Source organism: Gorilla gorilla, chromosome Y (genome assembly GCF_029281585.2).
Source record: "Gorilla gorilla gorilla isolate KB3781 chromosome Y, NHGRI_mGorGor1-v2.1_pri, whole genome shotgun sequence".
Classification (NCBI taxonomy): Eukaryota; Metazoa; Chordata; class Mammalia; order Primates; family Hominidae; genus Gorilla; species Gorilla gorilla.
This window is the reverse complement of record NC_073248.2, coordinates 24,027,335-24,044,537: the sequence shown is the minus strand read 5'-3', so window position 1 is coordinate 24,044,537 and position 17,203 is coordinate 24,027,335.

Sequence of the window (17,203 nt, the reverse complement as noted above, 5' to 3'; positions counted from 1 at the left end):
ATTTCTAGCGCATTGGGACCAATTGTATAAAAGGAAATATCTTCGTATTTAAACTAGAGAATCATTCTCAGAAACCACTTTGTGATCTGTGCGTTCCACTCACAGCGTTTAACCTTTCTTTTCATAGAGCAGTTGGGAAACACTCTGTAACATCTGCAAGTGGATATTTGGATCTCTTTGAGGATTTCGTTGGAGACGGGATTTCTTCATCTAATGCTAGTCAGAAGAAATCTCAGTAACTTCTTTGGGTTGCGTGTATTCCACTCATAGAGTTGAACCTTCCTTTAGAGTGAGCAGATTTGAAACACTCTTTTTGTTGAAATTGCAATTGGAGATTTCAAGCACTTTGGGGTCAACGGAAGAAAAGGAAATATCTTCGTACAAAAACTACAGAGAATCATTTTCAGAAACCACCTTGTGATGTGTGTGTTCCACACACAGCGTTTAACCTTTCTTTTCATAGAGCAGTTTGGAAACACTCTGTTTGTAAAGTCTGCAAGTTGATATTTGGACCTCCTTGAGTATTTCGTTCGAAACGGGATTTCTTCATCTAGTGCTAGACAGAAGAATTCTCAGTAACTTCTTTGGGTTGCGTGTACTCAACTCACAGAGTTGAATCTTCTTTTAGACAGAACATTTTTGAAACACTCTTTTTATCGAATTTACAAGTGGAGATTTCAAGCGCTTTTCGGCCACAGGTAGAAAAGGAGATATCTTCGTATAAAAACTACAGAGAATCATGTTCAGAAACAACCATCTGATGTGTGCGTTCCAATCACAGAGTTTAACTTTTTCCTTTCATAGAGCGGTTTGGGAACACTCTGTTTGTAATGTGTGCAAGTGGATAATTGGACCTCCTTGAGGATTTCGTTGTTAACGGGTTTTCTTCATCAAATGCTAGACAGAAGAATTCTCAGTAACTTCTTTGGTTTGCATGTATTCAACTCACAGTGTTGAACCTTCCTTTAGACAGAGCGGATTTGAAACACTCTTTTTGTGGAATTTGCAAGTGGACATTTCAAGCGCTTTGGGCCAATGGTAGAAACGGAAATATCTTCATATAAAAACTAGAGACAATCATTCTCAGAAACCACTTTGTGATGCGTTCGTTCCACTCACAGAGTTTAACCTTCGTTTTCATAGAGCAGTTTGGAAACACTCCCTTTGTAAAGCCTTCAAGTGGATATTGGGACCTCTTTGAGGATTTCATTGGAAACCGGATTTATCAATCTAATGCGAGACACAAGATTTCTTAGTAACTTCTTTGGGTTGCGTGTTTTGAACTCACAGAGTTGAACCTTCCTTTAGACAGAGCAGATTTCAAACAATCTTTTGTGGAATTTGCAAGAGGAGATTTCAAGCCCCTTGGGGCCAATGGTAGAAAAGGAAATATCTACGTATAAAAACAATAGAGAATCATTCTCAGATACCACTTTCTGATGTGTGCGTTCCACTCACGGAGTTTAACCTTTCTGTTCATAGAGCCGTTTGGAAACACTCTGTTTGTAAAGTCTGCAAGTGGATATTTGGACATCTTTGAGGATTTCTTTGGAAAAGGGATTCCTTCATCCAATGCTAGACAGAAGAATTCTCAGTAACTTCTTTGGGTTGCGTGTATTCAACACACAGAACTGAAACTTCCTTTAGGCAGAGCACATTTGAAACACTCTTTTTGAGGAATTTGCAAGTGGAGATTTCAAGCCCCTTGGGGTCAGTGGTAGAAAAGGTAATATCTTCGAATAAAAACTAGAGAGAATCATTCTCCGAAACCACTTTGTGATGTGTGCATTCCACTCACAGAGTTTAACCTATCTTTTCACAGAGCAGTTTGGAAACACTCTGTTTGTAAAGTCGGCAGTGGATATTTGGGCCTTCTTGTGGATTTCGTTGGAAACGGGATTCCTTCATCTAATGCTAGACAGAAGAATTCTCAGTAACTTCTTTGTGTTGCGTGTTTTCAACTCACAGAGTTTAACCTTCCTCTAAGCAGAGCAGATTTGAAACACACTTTTTGTGGAATTTGAAATTGGAGGTTTCAAGAGTTTTGGGGTCAAAGGTAGAAAAGGAAATATCTTCCTATAAAAACAATAGAGAATCATTCTTAGAAACCACTTTGTGATGTGTGTGTTACACTCACAGAGCCTAACATTTCCTTTCATAGAGCAGTTTGGAAACACTGTGTTTGTACCTTCTGCAAGTGGATATTTGGACCTCTTTGTGGATTTCATTGGAAACGGGATTTCTTCATCTAATGCTTGACAGGAGAATTCTCAGTAACTTCTTTGCGTTGCGTGTATTCAATTCACAGAGTTTAACCTTCCTTTAGACAGAGCAGCTCTGAAACACTCTTTTTTGTGGAAATTGCAAGTGGAGATTTCAAGCACATTGGGTCCAAATGTAGAAAAGGAATATCTTCCTATAAAAACTACAGAGAATCATTCTCAGAAACCATTTCGTGATGTGTGCGTTCCACTCACTGCGTTTAACCTTTCTTTTCATAGAGCAGTTTGGAAACACTCTGTTTGTAATGTCTGCAAGTGGATAAATCGACCTCTTTGAAGATTTCGTTGGTAACCGGATTTCTTCATCTAATGCTAGACAGAAAAATTCTCAGTAACTTCTTTGGGTTGCGTGTACTCAACTCACAGAGTTGAATCTTCTTTTAGACAGAACATTTTTGAAACACTCTTTTTATCGAATTTACAAGTGGAGATTTCATGCGCTTTTCGGCCACAGGTAGAAAAGGAGATATCTTCGTATAAAAACTACAGAGAATCATGTTCAGAAACAACCTTGTGATGTGTGCGTTCCAATCACAGAGTTTAACTTTTTCCTTTCATAGAGCAGTTTGGGAACACTCTGTTTGTAATGTGTGCAAGTGGATAATTGGACCTCCTTGAGGATTTCGTTGTTAACGGGTTTTCTTCATCAAATGCTAGACAGAAGAATTCTCAGTAACTTCTTTGGGTTGCGTGTATTCAACTCACAGAATTGAACCTTCTTTTAGAGAGAACAGATTTGAAACATTCTTTTTGTGGAATTTACAAGTGGAGATTCCAAGCGCTTTGATGTCAAAGGAAGAAAAGGGAATATCTTCCTATAAAAACTCTAGAGAATCATTCTGAGAAACCACGTCTTTATGTGTGCGTTCCACTCATAGAGTTTAACCTTTCTTCCATGGAGCAGTTTGGAAACACTCTGTTTGTAAATTCTGCAAGAGGATATTTGGACCTCTTTGACGATTTCGTTGGAAACGGGTTTTCTTTATCTAGCGCTAGACAGAAGAATCCTCAGTAACTTCTTTGGGTTGCATGTATTCACCTCACAGAGTTGAACCTTCCTTTAGAGAGAGCAGATTTGAAACACTCTTTTGTGGGATTTGCAAGTGGAGATTTCTAGCGCATTGGGACTAATTGTGTAAAAGGAAATATCTTCGTATTTAAACTAGAGAGAATCATTCTCAGAAACCACTTTGTGATCTGTGCGTTCCACTCACAGCGTTTAACCTTTCTTTTCATAGAGCAGTTGGGAAACACTCTGTAACATCTGCAAGTGGATATTTGGATCTCTTTGAGGATTTCGTTGGAGACGGGATTTCTTCATCTAATGCTAGTCAGAAGAAATCTCAGTAACTTCTTTGGGTTGCGTGTATTCCACTCATAGAGTTGAACCTTCCTTTAGAGTGAGCAGATTTGAAACACTCTTTTTGTTGAAATTGCAATTGGAGATTTCAAGCACTTTGGGGTCAACGGAAGAAAAGGAAATATCTTCGTACAAAAACTACAGAGAATCATTTTCAGAAACCACCTTGTGATGTGTGTGTTCCACACACAGCGTTTAACCTTTCTTTTCATAGAGCAGTTTGGAAACACTCTGTTTGTAAAGTCTGCAAGTTGATATTTGGACCTCCTTGAGTATTTCGTTCGAAACGGGATTTCTTCATCTAGTGCTAGACAGAAGAATTCTCAGTAACTTCTTTGGGTTGCGTGTACTCAACTCACAGAGTTGAATCTTCTTTTAGACAGAATATTTTTGAAACACTCTTTTTATCGAATTTACAAGTGGAGATTTCAAGCGCTTTTCGGCCACAGGTAGAAAAGGAGATATCTTCGTATAAAAACTACAGAGAATCATGTTCAGAAACAACCTTGTGATGTGTGCGTTCCAATCACAGAGTTTAACTTTTTCCTTTCATAGAGCGGTTTGGGAACACTCTGTTTGTAATGTGTGCAAGTGGATAATTGGACCTCCTTGAGGATTTCGTTGTTAACGGGTTTTCTTCATCAAATGCTAGACAGAAGAATTCTCAGTAACTTCTTTGGTTTGCATGCATTCAACTCACAGTGTTGAACCTTCCTTTAGACAGAGCGGATTTGAAACACTCTTTTTGTGGAATTTGCAAGTGGACATTTCAAGCGCTTTGGGCCAATGGTAGAAACGGAAATATCTTCATATAAAAACTAGAGACAATCATTCTCAGAAACCACTTTGTGATGCGTTCGTTCCACTCACAGAGTTTAACCTTCGTTTTCATAGAGCAGTTTGGAAACACTCCCTTTGTAAAGCCTTCAAGTGGATATTGGGACCTCTTTGAGGATTTCATTGGAAACCGGATTTATCAATCTAATGCGAGACACAAGATTTCTTAGTAACTTCTTTGGGTTGCGTGTTTTCAACTCACAGAGTTGAACCTTCCTTTAGACAGAGCAGATTTCAAACAATCTTTTGTGGAATTTGCAAGAGGAGATTTCAAGCCCCTTGGGGCCAATGGTAGAAAAGGAAATATCTACGTATAAAAACAATAGAGAATCATTCTCAGATACCACTTTCTGATGTGTGCGTTCCACTCACGGAGTTTAACCTTTCTGTTCATAGAGCCGTTTGGAAACACTCTGTTTGTAAAGTCTGCAAGTGGATATTTGGACATCTTTGAGGATTTCTTTGGAAAAGGGATTCCTTCATCCAATGCTAGACAGAAGAATTCTCAGTAACTTCTTTGGGTTGCGTGTATTCAACACACAGAACTGAAACATCCTTTAGGCAGAGCACATTTGAAACACTCTTTTTGAGGAATTTGCAAGTGGAGATTTCAAGCCCCTTGGGGTCAGTGGTAGAAAAGGTAATATCTTCGAATAAAAACTAGAGAGAATCATTCTCCGAAACCACTTTGTGATGTGTGCATTCCACTCACAGAGTTTAACCTATCTTTTCACAGAGCAGTTTGGAAACACTCTGTTTGTAAAGTCGGCAGTGGATATTTGGGCCTTCTTGTGGATTTCGTTGGAAACGGGATTCCTTCATCTAATGCTAGACAGAAGAATTCTCAGTAACTTCTTTGTGTTGCGTGTATTCAACTCACATAGTTTAACCTTCCTCTAAGCAGAGCAGATTTGAAACACACTTTTTGTGGAATTTGAAATTGGAGATTTCAAGAGTTTTGGGGTCAAAGGTAGAAAAGGAAATATCTTCCTATAAAAACAATAGAGAATCATTCTTAGAAACCACTTTGTGATGTGTGTGTTACACTCACAGAGCCTAACATTTCCTTTCATAGAGCAGTTTGGAAACACTGTGTTTGTACCTTCTGCAAGTGGATATTTGGACCTCTTTGTGGATTTCATTGGAAACGGGATTTCTTCATCTAATGCTTGACAGGAGAATTCTCAGTAACTTCTTTGCGTTGCGTGTATTCAATTCACAGAGTTTAACCTTCCTTTAGACAGAGCAGCTCTGAAACACTCTTTTTTGTGGAAATTGCAAGTGGAGATTTCAAGCACATTGGGTCCAAATGTAGAAAAGGAATATCTTCGTATAAAAACTACAGAGAATCATTCTCAGAAACCATTTCGTGATGTGTGCGTTCCACTCACAGCGTTTAACCTTTCTTTTCATAGAGCCGTTTGGAAACACTCTGTTTGTAAAGTCTGCAAGTGGATATTTGGACATCTTTGAGGATTTCTTTGGAAAAGGGATTCCTTCATCCAATGCTAGACAGAAGAATTCTCAGTAACTTCTTTGGGTTGCGTGTATTCAACACACAGAACTGAAACTTCCTTTAGGCAGAGCACATTTGAAACACTCTTTTTGAGGAATTTGCAAGTGGAGATTTCAAGCCCCTTGGGGTCAGTGGTAGAAAAGGTAATATCTTCGAATAAAAACTAGAGAGAATCATTCTCCGAAACCACTTTGTGATGTGTGCATTCCACTCACAGAGTTTAACCTATCTTTTCACAGAGCAGTTTGGAAACACTCTGTTTGTAAAGTCGGCAGTGGATATTTGGGCCTTCTTGTGGATTTCGTTGGAAACGGGATTCCTTCATCTAATGCTAGACAGAAGAATTCTCAGTAACTTCTTTGTGTTGCGTGTTTTCAACTCACAGAGTTTAACCTTCCTCTAAGCAGAGCAGATTTGAAACACACTTTTTGTGGAATTTGAAATTGGAGGTTTCAAGAGTTTTGGGGTCAAAGGTAGAAAAGGAAATATCTTCCTATAAAAACAATAGAGAATCATTCTTAGAAACCACTTTGTGATGTGTGTGTTACACTCACAGAGCCTAACATTTCCTTTCATAGAGCAGTTTGGAAACACTGTGTTTGTACCTTCTGCAAGTGGATATTTGGACCTCTTTGTGGATTTCATTGGAAACGGGATTTCTTCATCTAATGCTTGACAGGAGAATTCTCAGTAACTTCTTTGCGTTGCGTGTATTCAATTCACAGAGTTTAACCTTCCTTTAGACAGAGCAGCTCTGAAACACTCTTTTTTGTGGAAATTGCAAGTGGAGATTTCAAGCACATTGGGTCCAAATGTAGAAAAGGAATATCTTCCTATAAAAACTACAGAGAATCATTCTCAGAAACCATTTCGTGATGTGTGCGTTCCACTCACTGCGTTTAACCTTTCTTTTCATAGAGCAGTTTGGAAACACTCTGTTTGTAATGTCTGCAAGTGGATAAATCGACCTCTTTGAAGATTTCGTTGGTAACCGGATTTCTTCATCTAATGCTAGACAGAAAAATTCTCAGTAACTTCTTTGGGTTGCGTGTACTCAACTCACAGAGTTGAATGTTCTTTTTGACAGAACATTTTTGAAACACTCTTTTTATCGAATTTACAAGTGGAGATTTCATGCGCTTTTCGGCCACAGGTAGAAAAGGATATATCTTCGTATAAAAGCTACAGAGAATCATGTTCAGAAACAACCTTGTGATGTGTGCGTTCCAATCACAGAGTTTAACTTTTTCCTTTCATAGAGCAGTTTGGGAACACTCTGTTTGTAATGTGTGCAAGTGGATAATTGGACCTCCTTGAGGATTTCGTTGTTAACGGGTTTTCTTCATCAAATGCTAGACAGAAGAATTCTCAGTAACTTCTTTGGGTTGCGTGTATTCAACTCACAGAATTGAACCTTCTTTTAGGGAGAACAGATTTGAAACATTCTTTTTGTGGAATTTACAAGTGGAGATTCCAAGCGCTTTGATGTCAAAGGAAGAAAAGGGAATATCTTCCTATAAAAACTCTAGAGAATCATTCTGAGAAACCACGTCTTTATGTGTGCGTTCCACTCATAGAGTTTAACCTTTCTTCCATGGAGCAGTTTGGAAACACTCTGTTTGTAAATTCTGCAAGAGGATATTTGGACCTCTTTGACGATTTCGTTGGAAACGGGTTTTCTTTATCTAGCGCTAGACAGAAGAATCCTCAGTAACTTCTTTGGGTTGCATGTATTCACCTCACAGAGTTGAACCTTCCTTTAGAGAGAGCAGATTTGAAACACTCTTTTGTGGGATTTGCAAGTGGAGATTTCTAGCGCATTGGGACCAATTGTATAAAAGGAAATATCTTCGTATTTAAACTAGAGAGAATCATTCTCAGAAACCACTTTGTGATCTGTGCGTTCCACTCACAGCGTTTAACCTTTCTTTTCATAGAGCATTTGGGAAACACTCTGTAACATCTGCAAGTGGATATTTGGATCTCTTTGAGGATTTCGTTGGAGACGTGATTTCTTCATCTAATGCTAGTCAGAAGAAATCTCAGTAACTTCTTTGGGTTGCGTGTATTCCACTCATAGAGTTGAACCTTCCTTTAGAGTGAGCAGATTTGAAACACTCTTTTTGTTGAAATTGCAATTGGAGATTTCAAGCACTTTGGGGTCAACGGAAGAAAAGGAAATATCTTCGTACAAAAACTACAGAGAATCATTTTCAGAAACCACCTTGTGATGTGTGTGTTCCACACACAGCGTTTAACCTTTCTTTTCATACAGCAGTTTGGAAACACTCTGTTTGTAAAGTCTGCAAGTTGATATTTGGACCTCCTTGAGTATTTCGTTCGAAACGGGATTTCTTCATCTAGTGCTAGACAGAATAATTCTCAGTAACTTCTTTGGGTTGCGTGTACTCAACTCACAGAGTTGAATCTTCTTTTAGACAGAACATTTTTGAAACACTCTTTTTATCGAATTTACAAGTGGAGATTTCAAGCGCTTTTCGGCCACAGGTAGAAAAGGAGATATCTTCGTATAAAAACTACAGAGAATCATGTTCAGAAACAACCATCTGATGTGTGCGTTCCAATCACAGAGTTTAACTTTTTCCTTTCATAGAGCGGTTTGGGAACACTCTGTTTGTAATGTGTGCAAGTGGATAATTGGACCTCCTTGAGGATTTCGTTGTTAACGGGTTTTCTTCATCAAATGCTAGACAGAAGAATTCTCAGTAACTTCTTTGGTTTGCATGTATTCAACTCACGGTGTTGAACCTTCCTTTAGACAGAGCGGATTTGAAACACTCTTTTTGTGGAATTTGCAAGTGGACATTTCAAGCGCTTTGGGCCAATGGTAGAAACGGAAATATCTTCATATAAAAACTAGAGACAATCATTCTCAGAAACCACTTTGTGATGTGTGCATTCCACTCACAGAGTTTAACCTATCTTTTCACAGAGCAGTTTGGAAACACTCTGTTTGTAAAGTCGGCAGTGGATATTTGGGCCTTCTTGTGGATTTCGTTGGAAACGGGATTCCTTCATCTAATGCTAGACAGAAGAATTCTCAGTAACTTCTTTGTGTTGCGTGTTTTCAACTCACAGAGTTTAACCTTCCTCTAAGCAGAGCAGATTTGAAACACACTTTTTGTGGAATTTGAAATTGGTGGTTTCAAGAGTTTTGGGGTCAAAGGTAGAAAAGGAAATATCTTCCTATAAAAACAATAGAGAATCATTCTTAGAAACCACTTTGTGATGTGTGTGTTACACTCACAGAGCCTAACATTTCCTTTCATAGAGCAGTTGGGAAACACTGTGTTTGTACCTTCTGCAAGTGGATATTTGGACCTCTTTGTGGATTTCATTGGAAACGGGATTTCTTCATCTAATGCTTGACAGGAGAATTCTCAGTAACTTCTTTGCGTTGCGTGTATTCAATTCACAGAGTTTAACCTTCCTTTAGACAGAGCAGCTCTGAAACACTCTTTTTTGTGGAAATTGCAAGTGGAGATTTCAAGCACATTGGGTCCAAATGTAGAAAAGGAATATCTTCCTATAAAAACTACAGAGAATCATTCTCAGAAACCATTTCGTGATGTGTGCGTTCCACTCACTGCGTTTAACCTTTCTTTTCATAGAGCAGTTTGGAAACACTCTGTTTGTAATGTCTGCAAGTGGATAAATCGACCTCTTTGAAGATTTCGTTGGTAACCGGATTTCTTCATCTAATGCTAGACAGAAAAATTCTCAGTAACTTCTTTGGGTTGCGTGTACTCAACTCACAGAGTTGAATCTTCTTTTAGACAGAACATTTTTGAAACACTCTTTTTATCGAATTTACAAGTGGAGATTTCATGCGCTTTTCGGCCACAGGTAGAAAAGGAGATATCTTCGTATAAAAACTACAGAGAATCATGTTCAGAAACAACCTTGTGATGTGTGCGTTCCAATCACAGAGTTTAACTTTTTCCTTTCATAGAGCAGTTTGGGAACACTCTGTTTGTAATGTGTGCAAGTGGATAATTGGACCTCCTTGAGGATTTCGTTGTTAACGGGTTTTCTTCATCAAATGCTAGACAGAAGAATTCTCAGTAACTTCTTTGGGTTGCGTGTATTCAACTCACAGAATTGAACCTTCTTTTAGAGAGAACAGATTTGAAACATTCTTTTTGTGGAATTTACAAGTGGAGATTCCAAGCGCTTTGATGTCAAAGGAAGAAAAGGGAATATCTTCCTATAAAAACTCTAGAGAATCATTCTGAGAAACCACGTCTTTATGTGTGCGTTCCACTCATAGAGTTTAACCTTTCTTCCATGGAGCAGTTTGGAAACACTCTGTTTGTAAATTCTGCAAGAGGATATTTGGACCTCTTTGACGATTTCGTTGGAAACGGGTTTTCTTTATCTAGCGCTAGACAGAAGAATCCTCAGTAACTTCTTTGGGTTGCATGTATTCACCTCACAGAGTTGAACCTTCCTTTAGAGAGAGCAGATTTGAAACACTCTTTTGTGGGATTTGCAAGTGGAGATTTCTAGCGCATTGGGACTAATTGTGTAAAAGGAAATATCTTCGTATTTAAACTAGAGAGAATCATTCTCAGAAACCACTTTGTGATCTGTGCGTTCCACTCACAGCGTTTAACCTTTCTTTTCATAGAGCAGTTGGGAAACACTCTGTAACATCTGCAAGTGGATATTTGGATCTCTTTGAGGATTTCGTTGGAGACGGGATTTCTTCATCTAATGCTAGTCAGAAGAAATCTCAGTAACTTCTTTGGGTTGCGTGTATTCCACTCATAGAGTTGAACCTTCCTTTAGAGTGAGCAGATTTGAAACACTCTTTTTGTTGAAATTGCAATTGGAGATTTCAAGCACTTTGGGGTCAACGGAAGAAAAGGAAATATCTTCATACAAAAACTACAGAGAATCATTTTCAGAAACCACCTTGTGATGTGTGTGTTCCACACACAGCGTTTAACCTTTCTTTTCATAGAGCAGTTTGGAAACACTCTGTTTGTAAAGTCTGCAAGTTGATATTTGGACCTCCTTGAGTATTTCGTTCGAAACGGGATTTCTTCATCTAGTGCTAGACAGAAGAATTCTCAGTAACTTCTTTGGGTTGCGTGTACTCAACTCACAGAGTTGAATCTTCTTTTAGACAGAATATTTTTGAAACACTCTTTTTATCGAATTTACAAGTGGAGATTTCAAGCGCTTTTCGGCCACAGGTAGAAAAGGAGATATCTTCGTATAAAAACTACAGAGAATCATGTTCAGAAACAACCTTGTGATGTGTGCGTTCCAATCACAGAGTTTAACTTTTTCCTTTCATAGAGCGGTTTGGGAACACTCTGTTTGTAATGTGTGCAAGTGGATAATTGGACCTCCTTGAGGATTTCGTTGTTAACGGGTTTTCTTCATCAAATGCTAGACAGAAGAATTCTCAGTAACTTCTTTGGTTTGCATGCATTCAACTCACAGTGTTGAACCTTCCTTTAGACAGAGCGGATTTGAAACACTCTTTTTGTGGAATTTGCAAGTGGACATTTCAATCGCTTTGGGCCAATGGTAGAAACGGAAATATCTTCATATAAAAACTAGAGACAATCATTCTCAGAAACCACTTTGTGATGCGTTCGTTCCACTCACAGAGTTTAACCTTCGTTTTCATAGAGCAGTTTGGAAACACTCCCTTTGTAAAGCCTTCAAGTGGATATTGGGACCTCTTTGAGGATTTCATTGGAAACCGGATTTATCAATCTAATGCGAGACACAAGATTTCTTAGTAACTTCTTTGGGTTGCGTGTTTTCAACTCACAGAGTTGAACCTTCCTTTAGACAGAGCAGATTTCAAACAATCTTTTGTGGAATTTGCAAGAGGAGATTTCAAGCCCCTTGGGGCCAATGGTAGAAAAGGAAATATCTACGTATAAAAACAATAGAGAATCATTCTCACATACCACTTTCTGATGTGTGCGTTCCACTCACGGAGTTTAACCTTTCTGTTCATAGAGCCGTTTGGAAACACTCTGTTTGTAAAGTCTGCAAGTGGATATTTGGACATCTTTGAGGATTTCTTTGGAAAAGGGATTCCTTCATCCAATGCTAGACAGAAGAATTCTCAGTAACTTCTTTGGGTTGCGTGTATTCAACACACAGAACTGAAACTTCCTTTAGGCAGAGCACATTTGAAACACTCTTTTTGAGGAATTTGCAAGTGGAGATTTCAAGCCCCTTGGGGTCAGTGGTAGAAAAGGTAATATCTTCGAATAAAAACTAGAGAGAATCATTCTCCGAAACCACTTTGTGATGTGTGCATTCCACTCACAGAGTTTAACCTATCTTTTCACAGAGCAGTTTGGAAACACTCTGTTTGTAAAGTCGGCAGTGGATATTTGGGCCTTCTTGTGGATTTCGTTGGAAACGGGATTCCTTCATCTAATGCTAGACAGAAGAATTCTCAGTAACTTCTTTGTGTTGCGTGTATTCAACTCACATAGTTTAACCTTCCTCTAAGCAGAGCAGATTTGAAACACACTTTTTGTGGAATTTGAAATTGGAGATTTCAAGAGTTTTGGGGTCAAAGGTAGAAAAGGAAATATCTTCCTATAAAAACAATAGAGAATCATTCTTAGAAACCACTTTGTGATGTGTGTGTTACACTCACAGAGCCTAACATTTCCTTTCATAGAGCAGTTTGGAAACACTGTGTTTGTACCTTCTGCAAGTGGATATTTGTACCTCTTTGTGGATTTCATTGGAAACGGGATTTCTTCATCTAATGCTTGACAGGAGAATTCTCAGTAACTTCTTTGCGTTGCGTGTATTCAATTCACAGAGTTTAACCTTCCTTTAGACAGAGCAGCTCTGAAACACTCTTTTTTGTGGAAATTGCAAGTGGAGATTTCAGGCACATTGGGTCCAAATGTAGAAAAGGAATATCTTCGTATAAAAACTACAGAGAATCATTCTCAGAAACCATTTCGTGATGTGTGCGTTCCACTCACAGCGTTTAACCTTTCTTTTCATAGAGCCGTTTGGAAACACTCTGTTTGTAAAGTCTGCAAGTGGATATTTGGACATCTTTGAGGATTTCTTTGGAAAAGGGATTCCTTCATCCAATGCTAGACAGAAGAATTCTCAGTAACTTCTTTGGGTTGCGTGTATTCAACACACAGAACTGAAACTTCCTTTAGGCAGAGCACATTTGAAACACTCTTTTTGAGGAATTTGCAAGTGGAGATTTCAAGCCCCTTGGGGTCAGTGGTAGAAAAGGTAATATCTTCGAATAAAAACTAGAGAGAATCATTCTGTGAAACCACTTTGTGATGTGTGCATTCCACTCACAGAGTTTAACCTATCTTTTCACAGAGCAGTTTGGAAGCACTCTGTTTGTAAAGTCGGCAGTGGATATTTGGGCCTTCTTGTGGATTTCGTTGGAAACGGGATTCCTTCATCTAATGCTAGACAGAAGAATTCTCAGTAACTTCTTTGTGTTGCGTGTTTTCAACTCACAGAGTTTAACCTTCCTCTAAGCAGAGCAGATTTGAAACACACTTTTTGTGGAATTTGAAATTGGAGGTTTCAAGAGTTTTGGGGTCAAAGGTAGAAAAGGAAATATCTTCCTATAAAAACAATAGAGAATCATTCTTAGAAACCACTTTGTGATGTGTGTGTTACACTCACAGAGCCTAACATTTCCTTTCATAGAGCAGTTGGGAAACACTGTGTTTGTACCTTCTGCAAGTGGATATTTGTACCTCTTTGTGGATTTCATTGGAAACGGGATTTCTTCATCTAATGCTTGACAGGAGAATTCTCAGTAACTTCTTTGCGTTGCGTGTATTCAATTCACAGAGTTTAACCTTCCTTTAGACAGAGCAGCTCTGAAACACTCTTTTTTGTGGAAATTGCAAGTGGAGATTTCAAGCACATTGGGTCCAAATGTAGAAAAGGAATATCTTCCTATAAAAACTACAGAGAATCATTCTCAGAAACCATTTCGTGATGTGTGCGTTCCACTCACTGCGTTTAACCTTTCTTTTCATAGAGCAGTTTGGAAACACTCTGTTTGTAATGTCTGCAAGTGGATAAATCGACCTCTTTGAAGATTTCGTTGGTAACCGGATTTCTTCATCTAATGCTAGACAGAAAAATTCTCAGTAACTTCTTTGGGTTGCGTGTACTCAACTCACAGAGTTGAATCTTCTTTTAGACAGAACATTTTTGAAACACTCTTTTTATCGAATTTACAAGTGGAGATTTCATGCGCTTTTCGGCCACAGGTAGAAAAGGAGATATCTTCGTATAAAAACTACAGAGAATCATGTTCAGAAACAACCTTGTGATGTGTGCGTTCCAATCACAGAGTTTAACTTTTTCCTTTCATAGAGCAGTTTGGGAACACTCTGTTTGTAATGTGTGCAAGTGGATAATTGGACCTCCTTGAGGATTTCGTTGTTAACGGGTTTTCTTCATCAAATGCTAGACAGAAGAATTCTCAGTAACTTCTTTGGGTTGCGTGTATTCAACTCACAGAATTGAACCTTCTTTTAGAGAGAACAGATTTGAAACATTCTTTTTGTGGAATTTACAAGTGGAGATTCCAAGCGCTTTGATGTCAAAGGAAGAAAAGGGAATATCTTCCTATAAAAACTCTAGAGAATCATTCTGAGAAACCACGTCTTTATGTGTGCGTTCCACTCATAGAGTTTAACCTTTCTTCCATGGAGCAGTTTGGAAACACTCTGTTTGTAAATTCTGCAAGAGGATATTTGGACCTCTTTGACGATTTCGTTGGAAACGGGTTTTCTTTATCTAGCGCTAGACAGAAGAATCCTCAGTAACTTCTTTGGGTTGCATGTATTCACCTCACAGAGTTGAACCTTCCTTTAGAGAGAGCAGATTTGAAACACTCTTTTGTGGGATTTGCAAGTGGAGATTTCTAGCGCATTGGGACTAATTGTGTAAAAGGAAATATCTTCGTATTTAAACTAGAGAGAATCATTCTCAGAAACCACTTTGTGATCTGTGCGTTCCACTCACAGCGTTTAACCTTTCTTTTCATAGAGCAGTTGGGAAACACTCTGTAACATCTGCAAGTGGATATTTGGATCTCTTTGAGGATTTCGTTGGAGACGGGATTTCTTCATCTAATGCTAGTCAGAAGAAATCTCAGTAACTTCTTTGGGTTGCGTGTATTCCACTCATAGAGTTGAACCTTCCTTTAGAGTGAGCAGATTTGAAACACTCTTTTTGTTGAAATTGCAATTGGAGATTTCAAGCACTTTGGGGTCAACGGAAGAAAAGGAAATATCTTCATACAAAAACTACAGAGAATCATTTTCAGAAACCACCTTGTGATGTGTGTGTTCCACACACAGCGTTTAACCTTTCTTTTCATAGAGCAGTTTGGAAACACTCTGTTTGTAAAGTCTGCAAGTTGATATTTGGACCTCCTTGAGTATTTCGTTCGAAACGGGATTTCTTCATCTAGTGCTAGACAGAAGAATTCTCAGTAACTTCTTTGGGTTGCGTGTACTCAACTCACAGAGTTGAATCTTCTTTTAGACAGAATATTTTTGAAACACTCTTTTTATCGAATTTACAAGTGGAGATTTCAAGCGCTTTTCGGCCACAGGTAGAAAAGGAGATATCTTCGTATAAAAACTACAGAGAATCATGTTCAGAAACAACCTTGTGATGTGTGCGTTCCAATCACAGAGTTTAACTTTTTCCTTTCATAGAGCGGTTTGGGAACACTCTGTTTGTAATGTGTGCAAGTGGATAATTGGACCTCCTTGAGGATTTCGTTGTTAACGGGTTTTCTTCATCAAATGCTAGACAGAAGAATTCTCAGTAACTTCTTTGGTTTGCATGCATTCAACTCACAGTGTTGAACCTTCCTTTAGACAGAGCGGATTTGAAACACTCTTTTTGTGGAATTTGCAAGTGGACATTTCAATCGCTTTGGGCCAATGGTAGAAACGGAAATATCTTCATATAAAAACTAGAGACAATCATTCTCAGAAACCACTTTGTGATGCGTTCGTTCCACTCACAGAGTTTAACCTTCGTTTTCATAGAGCAGTTTGGAAACACTCCCTTTGTAAAGCCTTCAAGTGGATATTGGGACCTCTTTGAGGATTTCATTGGAAACCGGATTTATCAATCTAATGCGAGACACAAGATTTCTTAGTAACTTCTTTGGGTTGCGTGTTTTCAACTCACAGAGTTGAACCTTCCTTTAGACAGAGCAGATTTCAAACAATCTTTTGTGGAATTTGCAAGAGGAGATTTCAAGCCCCTTGGGGCCAATGGTAGAAAAGGAAATATCTACGTATAAAAACAATAGAGAATCATTCTCACATACCACTTTCTGATGTGTGCGTTCCACTCACGGAGTTTAACCTTTCTGTTCATAGAGCCGTTTGGAAACACTCTGTTTGTAAAGTCTGCAAGTGGATATTTGGACATCTTTGAGGATTTCTTTGGAAAAGGGATTCCTTCATCCAATGCTAGACAGAAGAATTCTCAGTAACTTCTTTGGGTTGCGTGTATTCAACACACAGAACTGAAACTTCCTTTAGGCAGAGCACATTTGAAACACTCTTTTTGAGGAATTTGCAAGTGGAGATTTCAAGCCCCTTGGGGTCAGTGGTAGAAAAGGTAATATCTTCGAATAAAAACTAGAGAGAATCATTCTCCGAAACCACTTTGTGATGTGTGCATTCCACTCACAGAGTTTAACCTATCTTTTCACAGAGCAGTTTGGAAACACTCTGTTTGTAAAGTCGGCAGTGGATATTTGGGCCTTCTTGTGGATTTCGTTGGAAACGGGATTCCTTCATCTAATGCTAGACAGAAGAATTCTCAGTAACTTCTTTGTGTTGCGTGTATTCAACTCACATAGTTTAACCTTCCTCTAAGCAGAGCAGATTTGAAACACACTTTTTGTGGAATTTGAAATTGGAGATTTCAAGAGTTTTGGGGTCAAAGGTAGAAAAGGAAATATCTTCCTATAAAAACAATAGAGAATCATTCTTAGAAACCACTTTGTGATGTGTGTGTTACACTCACAGAGCCTAACATTTCCTTTCATAGAGCAGTTTGGAAACACTGTGTTTGTACCTTCTGCAAGTGGATATTTGTACCTCTTTGTGGATTTCATTGGAAACGGGATTTCTTCATCTAATGCTTGACAGGAGAATTCTC